Source organism: Vipera berus, assembly GCF_964194415.1.
Source record: "Vipera berus genome assembly, chromosome: 3".
NCBI classification, from domain to species: domain Eukaryota; kingdom Metazoa; phylum Chordata; class Lepidosauria; order Squamata; family Viperidae; genus Vipera; species Vipera berus.
This window is the reverse complement of record NC_138204.1, coordinates 3245776-3255836: the sequence shown is the minus strand read 5'-3', so window position 1 is coordinate 3255836 and position 10061 is coordinate 3245776. Positions and strand designations below refer to the sequence as shown.

The 10061-nt window shown below is 48.2% G+C and overlaps 1 long non-coding RNA gene across 1 annotated transcript in view; it reads left to right on the top strand.

Annotated features, from left to right (window-relative positions):
• LOC308665726 overlaps positions 1-10061 on the top strand; it is a 183002-nt gene that overhangs the window by 60619 nt on the left and 112322 nt on the right. The window lies entirely within an intron of this gene.

Sequence of the window (10061 nt, the reverse complement as noted above, 5' to 3'; positions counted from 1 at the left end):
AAAAGCACAGTCAGCACTTTGTCCAGAGATTCCGTACTATCACGAGGCCTCTTCCAAGGCTAACCCTTGGCGAACGTTGCCTCAAACGACATCCGGTCTGCAGACGCGACACGATGCCGCACCATTTTCAAGCCCTGGCCAATATCTGGGAAGGCAACGCTGGAGCCACGCACGCCAGAGGATATGCGGTCAGGGGTTCCACGTGCCCCATCGGTGCCAGCCCTTCTTTCAAAGAAACGTTGGCGCAAGACAGAAAGAGGACTCGGGTGGCATTTCCTTACCCCTCCAAGAATGTTGTGAAACGTGTCGAATCGTGAGCGGTGGCGCGCAAGGGCGCCTGCAGACACGTCGCTCGCCCCACACCCCGTTGCATTTGTGAGACTTTCTCGACGGTTTGCTCTGAGCCTACTCTGCTCTCTGCGTTTTGGAAAAGGCTCCCGGGAGCAAAGATGACGAGAAGGCAGAGATATACCTCACACGGAGCAACCTGCCGTCCCCTCCTGGGGTCAAAGAAGCTCTTAAGTTTGTTATCTTTCGCTTTGCACTATGTTCACTTTTGGCAAACCTGGAACACTGCTGTCCTGGTTGATCGGTTTAGGAGTTCCAGTGGTGGGTTGCTCTCTTCAGCGATGCTAACTCTGGAGAGGCCGAACATGGAGCGGGCTCCAGCGTACTGTGTGCCCCCACCCAGTTGCTACTTTCACCCATCCAGCAGACAAGAATGTCAAGCTACCGACTTGATACAACCCTTGAGTAGTTCAAGGCCTGGACATGGACCGTGGTTATGGTACCGGCCTAGGAAAATGTGCCTCCTTTGTGTTTCCATTGTTTGCTTGTAATGGGTAAGACAAACAATCAAGGGAGTATTATCTAGATAAGAGATTGACTGACTAGATAAGAGATTAAACTCCACCTCCCTTGGAGACGGGGTGGGGGGAAATGGGTAAACCAACATCACACTCTCTTAAATTCTGTGGCTGCCATTTCATCCAAGCTAGCATAAGACCCCTATTTACAGCCCTCCGTGAGCAAAAGCAGTGGCTGGATGGGGGCCACTCTTGCGAGGGAATGCAAACTCTCTTAAGATCCCTTTCGCTGGGACCAAGCCACACGCTGACTGGCTTTACTCATCACACTAAACTGTTATGCGGCAGGCTTGTTTGTGCAGTTTGCGTGGGTTTGCATTGAATCATGAGGAAGCCAAGCCTGGCTCGGCACCCTGTGTAAAGCTAATTTCCCTTAGGGAAAGCTGAGGGGTCATGCTGTCTAGTGGGTTGTGCCCAAGAATAAAAGCTAGTCACTAAGTGATACAGAGAATGTCTGGATGGGATGAAAAGACTCGCATCTGCTCACAGGTATCTGAATACCTGGGGAGACCCAAAGTGGTGTATTTGAACCTCCAGAAAAAGGTTATAGCAGAGCTTGTTTAATGCCGGGATATTTTTCTACACAACCCGCCCAGCTCTTTCCCAAATGACACTGTGGCTGTGTTCACACAACCTGCAAAACACAGTCACTGTACTGACCCATTTCTCTTGCCTATTCAGAAAACGGGATGATAACCCCACCAAACGGGTGGCATTGATTCCGTACACTCAACTGCGAAAAGCAAAAGTTTAAAGCAGAACTTCAGCTAAATTCTCTAGACTTGCGCATCTTCTGTAAATGCAGGTAGTCCTCGACTTATAACCATTCCTTTAGCGACCGTTTGAAGTTACAACAGCACTGTAAAATTAACTTACAACCATTTTTCATGCTTACTACCGTTGCAGCCTCCCCCATGGTCACATGATCAAAATTCGAACACTTGGCACCTGACTCATATTTATGACCGTTGCAGCGTCCCTGGGTGGGTGGGGTGTCATGTAATCCACCTTTTGCGACCTTCTGACAAGCCAAGTCCGGGGGGGGAAAGCCAGATTTACTTAATGACCGGGTGACTAACTTAACAACTGCCATGATTCGCTTAACAACCGTGGCAAGAAAGATCGTAAAAACAGGGCCAAATTCACATTAACAACTGCAACAGTTTAACAACAGAAATGTGGCCATAAGTCGGGGATTACCTCTAATAGCCAGCGTCTCTGTAACACCAGCCTGGCACCCATCTGTAACAGCGGCCAGTGGGGTTTCTCGTTCTCCGCAGAGATTTGCTGGAAGGGCTGATTTATTTATTTCCACTTGATTTATCAAATGTGTATGTTGCCCATCTCATGGTGAGGTGGCTCTTGGTGGCTTAAAACAGGGGTCCCCAATCCCCGGTCCGTGGACCAGTACTGGGCTGTGGCATGCCAGCAACTGGTCCGCACAAACAAGCAAAGCCCCGTCCGCGGGATGCAGGCAGCATACAAAACCACGCACCCTCCAGTCCACGCTAAAACCTCTCTCCGTGGAACCTGTCCCTCGTGCCCAAAAGGTTGGGGACCTCTGGCTTAGAACGTCGTCAAAGCGACACATTAAAAATTAACAAAACATGAGATAAGTTAGGAACCAATTCCAAATGGTTGCTCAAATTTCTTAAATCCTAGGGCACTTCATTATTATAATAATTATAATAATACAGTTGGAAGGGACCTTTGAGGTCTTCTAGTCCAACCCCCCCCCCTTGCTCAGGCAGGAAACCCTATCCCATTTCAGACAAATGGCTGTCCAGTCTCTTCTTAAAAACTTCCAGCGTTGGAGCATTCACCGGTTCTGGAGGCAGGGGGTTCCACTAACCAGGGATTCTGAGAGTCGAAATCCAGTGTATGCAGGTGTCCCAGGATGGGAAGACTGGTATAAAGCAATTTAAAAGGCCTCTCCACACACACTTCCTGCAGTTTGAGGGAGACCCACAGATCTGGGACACACTTTAACTGGTGTACAGGTCCCACATGAAACAGGGGGTTTAAAACAGGGGTCCCCAACCCCTTGGGTCTGTGGAGCAGTATGGGGCTGCAGCATGTCAGCAACCGGTCCGCACAAACAAGCAAAGCCTCATTCGGGGGATGCAGGCAGCACACAAAACCACGCACCCTCCTGTCCGTGGAAAAACCTCTCTCCACGGAACCGGTCCCTGGTGCCCCAAAGGTTGGGGACCTCTGCTTTAAAACATACCACCTAGACCAGGGGTAGGCAACCTCGGCTCTTTTATGACTCGTGGACTTCAACTCCCAGAATTCCTGAGCCAGCCACGCTGAGGGGAAAGGGAGAGGTTTCCAAGCTGAGCCATGCTGGCTCAGGAATTCTGGGAGTTGAAGTCCACGAATCATGAAGGGGCCATAGTTCCCCCATGCTGGCTTAGGAATTCTGGGAGTTGAAGTCCACAAGCCACAAAGGGGCCATACTTCCCCCATGCTGGCTCAGGAATTCTGGGAGTTGACGTCCACGAGTCATGAAGGAGCCATAGTTCCCCTCATGCTGGCTCAGGAATTCTGGGAGTTGAAGTCCACGAGTCATGAAGGAGCCATAGTTTCCCTCATGCTGGCTCAGGAATTCTGGGAGTTGAAGTCCACAAGTCATGAAGGGGCCATAATTTCCCTCATGCTGGCTCAGGAATTCTGGGAGTTGAAGTCCACAAGTCATGAGGGGGCCATAGTTCCCCCATGCTGTCTCAGGAATTCTGGGAGTTGAAGTCCACGAGTCATGAGGGGGCCATAGTTCCCCCATGCTGTCTCAGGAATTCTGGGAGTTGAAGTCCACGAGTCATGAGGGGGCCATAGTTCCCCCATGCTGGCTCAGGAATTCTGGGAGTTGAAGTCCACGAGTCATGAAGGGGCCATAGTTCCCCCATGCTGGCTCAGGAATTCTGGGAGTTGAAGTCCGCGAGGCATAAAAGAGCCGAGATTGCCTACCCCTGACCTAGACTCATAGAGCTGGAAGGGACCTTGGAGGTCTTCTAGTCCAACCCCCTGCTCAAGGCAAGAACCTCATACAGGTAGTGCTGGATTTACAACCACAATTGAGCTGAAGACTTATGTTGCTAAACAAGACAGTTCTTAAGTGAGCCTGCCCCCATTTTACCTTGCTTGCCACAGTGGTTAAGTAAATCTGGCTTCCTCATTGACTTTGCTTGTCAGAAGGTCTCGAAAGGGGGATCACATATCCCGGGACACTGCAACCGTCATAAATATGAGTCAGTTGCCGAGCAGCCATTGCAACGGTCATAAGTGTGAAAAAGGATCACACTTGTGCAGGTATTGTGCACCCGGTAGAGCGGAGCTGCTTCCGTGCTAAGGAGCCTAGTCCAACTTGTGTTACTCCGCACACTTCATGACACAAGTCAGATCCCTAATTTTCTTTTTTGCTGAAATGTGGTTTCTTCCACCGGCAGTGAAGGGCAGAGAACGGGGTTCTTTGAAGCTTGCCTCCAAAGTTGTGGGCGCTGCATCACTGGAGGTTGTCAAGAAAAGATTGGACAAACAACTGAGATGGTACATGTAGTCCCTGACTTACAGCTTAGTGACCATTCAAAGTTACAACAGCACTGAAAAATGTCACTTAAGACCCTTTTTCACACATGACCTACAACAGGGGTAGGCAACCTTGGCTCTTTTGTGACTGGTGGACTTCAACTCCCAGAATTCCTGAGCCAGCCATGCTGAGGGGAAAGGGAGGAATTCTGGGAGTTGAAGTCCGCAAGTCATGAGGGGGCCATAGTTCCCCTATGCTGGCTCAGTAATTCTGGGAGTTGAAGTCCACGAGTCATGAGGGGGCCATAGTTCTCCCATGCTGGCTCAGGAATTCTGGGAGTTGAAGTCCATGCGTCATAAAAGAGCCGAGGTTGCCTACCCCTGACCTACAGCATCCCCTGATGAAAATTCATCTGTTTGGCAACTGGCTCATATGTACGACGGTCGCGGCATCCTGGGGTCGTGTGATCCCCATCTGCGATCGTCCCAGACGGCTTCCAACAAACAAAATCAATGGGGCAAGCTGTATTCGCTTAACAACCCTGTGACTCGCTTAACAACCGCAACGATTTTCTGAACAGCTGTGGTAAAATCCAGCACCATTCATGTGAAGAACTGCCCCTAGTTTATCAAGGGAAATTTTACGCCCCCTTGTGGTCGTAAGTGGAGGATTACCTGTACACAAAATTGTGTCTCATTCACCAGCAAATTTCCTCAACCTGGCCTGGATCAGCATAATTCTGCTTACAGTTGATGTCTTGGTAATAAGAATAAGAATAAGAATAAGAATAAGAATAAGAATAAGAATAAGAATAAGAATAAGAATAAGAATAAGAATAAGAATAAGAATAAGAATAAGAATAAGAATAAGAATAAGAATAAGAATAAGAATAAGAATAAGAATAAGAATAAGAATAAGAATAAGAATACCCATTGTCATCGGGGCACTGGGAACTATGTCCAAAAACTTTGCAAAACACATCAAGAAATTGCAGCTTCCTGCAATAACTCCAGCAAAGCTACAAAAAACTGCACTACTCAGAACATCTTACATTTTAAGGAGGTACCTGGTTGATCCCTAGGATGCTGGCAGCAGCCCGTGTCAACCATTAGTGCCAGTCAATTTGAGTGTTCAGTTGACTGAGTTTCATGTTTTATGAATAAGTTTTATAATAATAATAATAATAAGCACCTTGGGTGCAATCCCAAAACAACTGGAGCACCACTTGAACACCATCATCGGCATTGACAAATTTGCCATTAGTCAATTGAAAAGGCAGCCTTACTAGGAACTGCTTCCATCCTGCGATGAGATCTGTAATACCATCCAACATCCACATCTGCCTATCCCAGGTCCTTGGGAAGGACTCGATAGGTAGACAAAAATGCCAGATCCAGTCTGAACATCTGGCTGACTGTGCGATGAATAATAATAATAATAATAATAATAATAATAATAATAATAATAATAATAATAATAATGATGATGATGATGATGATGATGATGATGATGATGATGATGATGATGTTGGAAGGGACCTTAGAGGTCATCTAGTCCAACCCCCCGCTCAGGCAGGAAACCCTATACCATTTCAGACAAATGGCTGCCCAGTCTCTTCTTAAAAACTTCCAGCGTTGGAGCATTCACAGCTTCTGGAAATTTCTTGTGCTGAGCAGCAACTTGGTTGGCACATCCAGGAACCTGGTTTATAACAGAGCTAGGGTGGGTGGGCTCCACTAAGATGCCATTGGCAGCATTCTCCACCTTGGAGAACGCTGAACACGGTGGAGAGGACATTATGTGGACACTCCACCTTGATTCAAAAACACCGGTCTTCAGTCCATTCCCAAATAAGCCAGGTTAACCTAAGCTATGATTCTTGCGCCAGTCCTTGCTTAGGAGAGAGCATTGCTAGCCTTCTCTCTCCAGGACAATCCAGGAGGCGGGTTCTCCATCAATCCAAGCTTCATCCAGGCTGGCAGCAGCCCCGATGGATGGAAAGTAATTAAGGAGAGAACCAACCTATAACAGGGATCTTGGAGGTCTTCCAATCCATCCCACTGCTGAAGCAGGAGACCTTATACAATTCCAGACAAGTGTTCGTCCAGTCTCTTCTTAAAAGCCTCCACTGTTGGAGCATTCACCACTTCTGGAGGCAGGTTGTTCCACTGGTTAATTGTTCTAACTGTCAGGAAGTTTCTCCTTAGTTCTAAGTTGCTTCTTGATGAGTTTCCATCTGTTGCTTCTTGTTCTGCCTTCTGAGGCTTTGGAGAATAGCTTGACTCCCTCTTCTTTGGGGCAGCCCTTGAGATACTGGAAGGCTGCTATCATGTCCCCCCTCGTCCTTCTCTTCATTAAACTAACAGAAGAGAATGACAGACTTGGAAGGGACCTTGGAGGTCCTCTAGTCCAACCCCTGCTCAAAGCAAAGTCCTTATGTTATTCCAAACAAATTGTCCAGTCTCTTCTTGAAAACCTCCACTGATGGAGCATTCACAGCTTCTGGAGGCAGGCAGTTCCACTGGCTAATTGTCCTCACTGTCAGGAAGTTTCTCCTTAGCTCCAGGTTGCTTCTCTCCTTGACTAGTTTCCATCCGTTGCTTCTTTTCCTGCCTTCTGAGGCTTTGGAGAAGAGCTTGACTCCCTCTTCTTTGGGGCAGCCCCTGAGATACTGGAAGACTGCTACCATGTCCCCCCTCGCCCTTCTCTTCATTAAACTAGACATACCCAATTCCTGCAACTGTCCTTCCTATGTTTTAGCCTCCAGTCCCCTGATCATCTTTGTTGCTCTTCTCTGGACTCTTTCCAATGCAACCACAGGAGAAAGCTATTCCATTCATTGTTCTGTCAGGAAATTCCTCCTTCGTTCTAGGTTGCTTGTCGCCTTGATTGGTTTCCACCCGCTGCTTCTTGTCCTGCCTTCAGGGGCTTTGGAGAATAGCTTGACTCCCTCTTCTTTGGGGCAGCCCCTGAGATACTGGAAGACTGCTATCATGTCTCCCCCTGGTCCTTCTCTTCATTAAACTACTAGACATACCCAATTCCTACAACCATTCTTCATATGTTTGAGCCTCCAGTCCCTTAATCATTTTTTTTTCTCTGCACTCATCAGTGCTCTACCTAGAACTAAGGAGAAATTTCCTAACGGAACAATCAGTGGAACGACTTGCTTCCAGAAGTTGTGGGTGCAACTTCTCTGGACGTTTTTAAGAAAAGACTGGACAGCCATTTGCCCGTAATGGTATACAGGGACTCCTGCCTGAGCAGAGGGTTGGACTAGATGACCTCCAAGGTCCCTTCCAACTCTGTGAAAAAGTGAAACTTCCCTGCCCCGGGATCTCTTCATTGTGCCAGAAGAACTGGCACTTCCCTGAAGGGCTGAGATGGGATGTAGAGAAAGAGAGAGACTGGGGACGGGGGGGTGGGCTATGAAAAGAACTTTCTGGTAGGGGGTGAAGTGTAGTAGACGACAAGTGGGACGTAAGGTCAGCAAAGATGGAAGAAGGATCTTTTGCCCTGGAGTTTGGCCAAATGGCATTGCTGATGACCTCCGGTAGGGCAAACACAGCCCCAGGTTTGGGGGTCCCCAGACAGGAAAATCTGGGGGAACCCCTTCCCCCTTGTCATTGATATACCTCGGAGGTGGACCTTGGTTCCAGCAGCGTAATAAATCTGGGCTGCTGGTAGGCGCAGAAAATCTGAATTATTTGAAAGCAAGAGGACGTGTTTCAGACAATTCACCTTCTCAAGATCCTTCGGCGTAAGGGGGAGGGAGACACTAGGTCATATGCAGCACCCCCTTCTGCGACATTTGGGGGGTCTATTTCAAAAGCTGGCTTGTCTTTCGTGGCTGTAAGACTTGAGGTACGCCCTCCTAAGTGTTCCAGAAAGGTCTCACCTGCCCCCGGACCTGCTTTACGTCCGCCACCTTGCAAACCGTTTGTCCCGAGGACAGCCAGTCACCTTTGCTCTTTAAAACAGCCGTGTCGGCAGCCAACCTGCAAACTGGCAGTCCATCCTCACAGCCTTGGGTTAGAGTTTGAAGCAACTCCTCCTCAAGGACCCCAGAATCTCTCCTAACCCGGTGGGGTGAGGCTGCACACAGTCTCCCCTGCCGCGGACTTGCTTTACGTCCGCCACCTTGCAAACCCGACAGCCAGGGGCTCTTTAAAGCAGCCGTGTCAGCAGCCGAGTGTGCAAACCGGCAGCCTCTCCTCACCGCCTCGGGTTTGGCTTTGAAGCAACCTCTTCAAAGACCCTCTGGGGTGAGTCTGGGCTCGGGGGGGGGGAAGCAAACGCGAGCACCAGGTTCAAAAATGACCTTCCGCAGCTTGGCAAAGGCGGCTGTTGTGTTTGTTGAATTGTCAGGTCTCGGCGGAACTGGAGTTTGGTGGGGAAATGTGTTTGGTTATGCTAGGAAACCAGCCTCCTGTGTGATGTGGCGGTGGCTGTGTCTCTGTACGTTTGTCAGGCTATCCAAAGCTCTGCCAGGAAACACGTGTGCAACTAACTATATTTGAAAGAAGAAAAATGAAGAAAAGTCTATATATTTTTAAATACAGAACTGAGCGGCTGTGTGCTCTCCCTTGGAGTTTAATTCCCATTGTCCTGTAACCTTTTGTCTGTTTGGTGACTGTAATAAAAAAAAATTAATAATTGTTTGGGGTCACTGGAGCCCTCTACTTTTTACGGACAATCCAAACGGGGACGCTTTCAGGAAATCAAGAATAAAACACAGATAGTCCTCGACAAAACTCTTCATTTAGCGGACATTCGAAGTTACAACAGCACCGATTTACGACCGTTTTTCACACTTATGACCACTTCAGCATCCCCTGGTCACATAATCAAAATTCAGACACTTTTCAATTGACTTTATATTTACGACGGTGACCGTTTTTCACACTTATGACCACTTCAGGGGAAAAAAAAGTCAGACACTTGGCAACTCACATGTACTTATGACCGTTGCAGTGTCTGGAGGTCACATGATCCCATTTTGTGACCTTCTGACAAGCCAAATCAAAGGGGGAATCCAGATTCACTTAACAACCGTGTTCCTAACTAAACACCTGCAGTGACTCACTTAACAACCGGGGCAAGAAAGGTCATAAAGCGGGGCAAAACTCACTTAACTGTCTCGTTTAGCAACAAGAAATGTTGGCTTCCATTGTAGGATGCAGAATAACAGAGTTGGAAGGGACCTTGGAGGTCTTCTAGTCCAACCTCATGCTTGAGCGGGAGACCCCCGTATCAGGAGGGTCCAATCTTGGCTAATTTTATGACTTGTGGACTTCAACTCCCAGAATTCCTCAGCCAGTTTTGCTTTGCTAGCTGGGGAATTCTGGGAGTTGAAATCCACCCCTCTTAAAGTGGACAAGGCTTCAAACTTGGCCCTTTTAGGATTTGTGGACTTCAACTCCCAGAATTCCTCAGCCAGCAATTGAATTCTGGGAGTTGAAGTCCATCAACCTTAAAAAGGATGGGAAACACTGCTCTAAACCAGGGGTCTTCAAACTTGGCCCCTTTATGACTTGTGGACTTCAACTCCCAGAATTCCTCAGCCAGGCACAGAATTCTGGGAGTTGAAGTCCACAAGTCATAAAAGGGCCACGTTTGAAGACCCCTGGGCTAAACCACCTTGGACTGTTCCAGCCGTAGCCACTGGA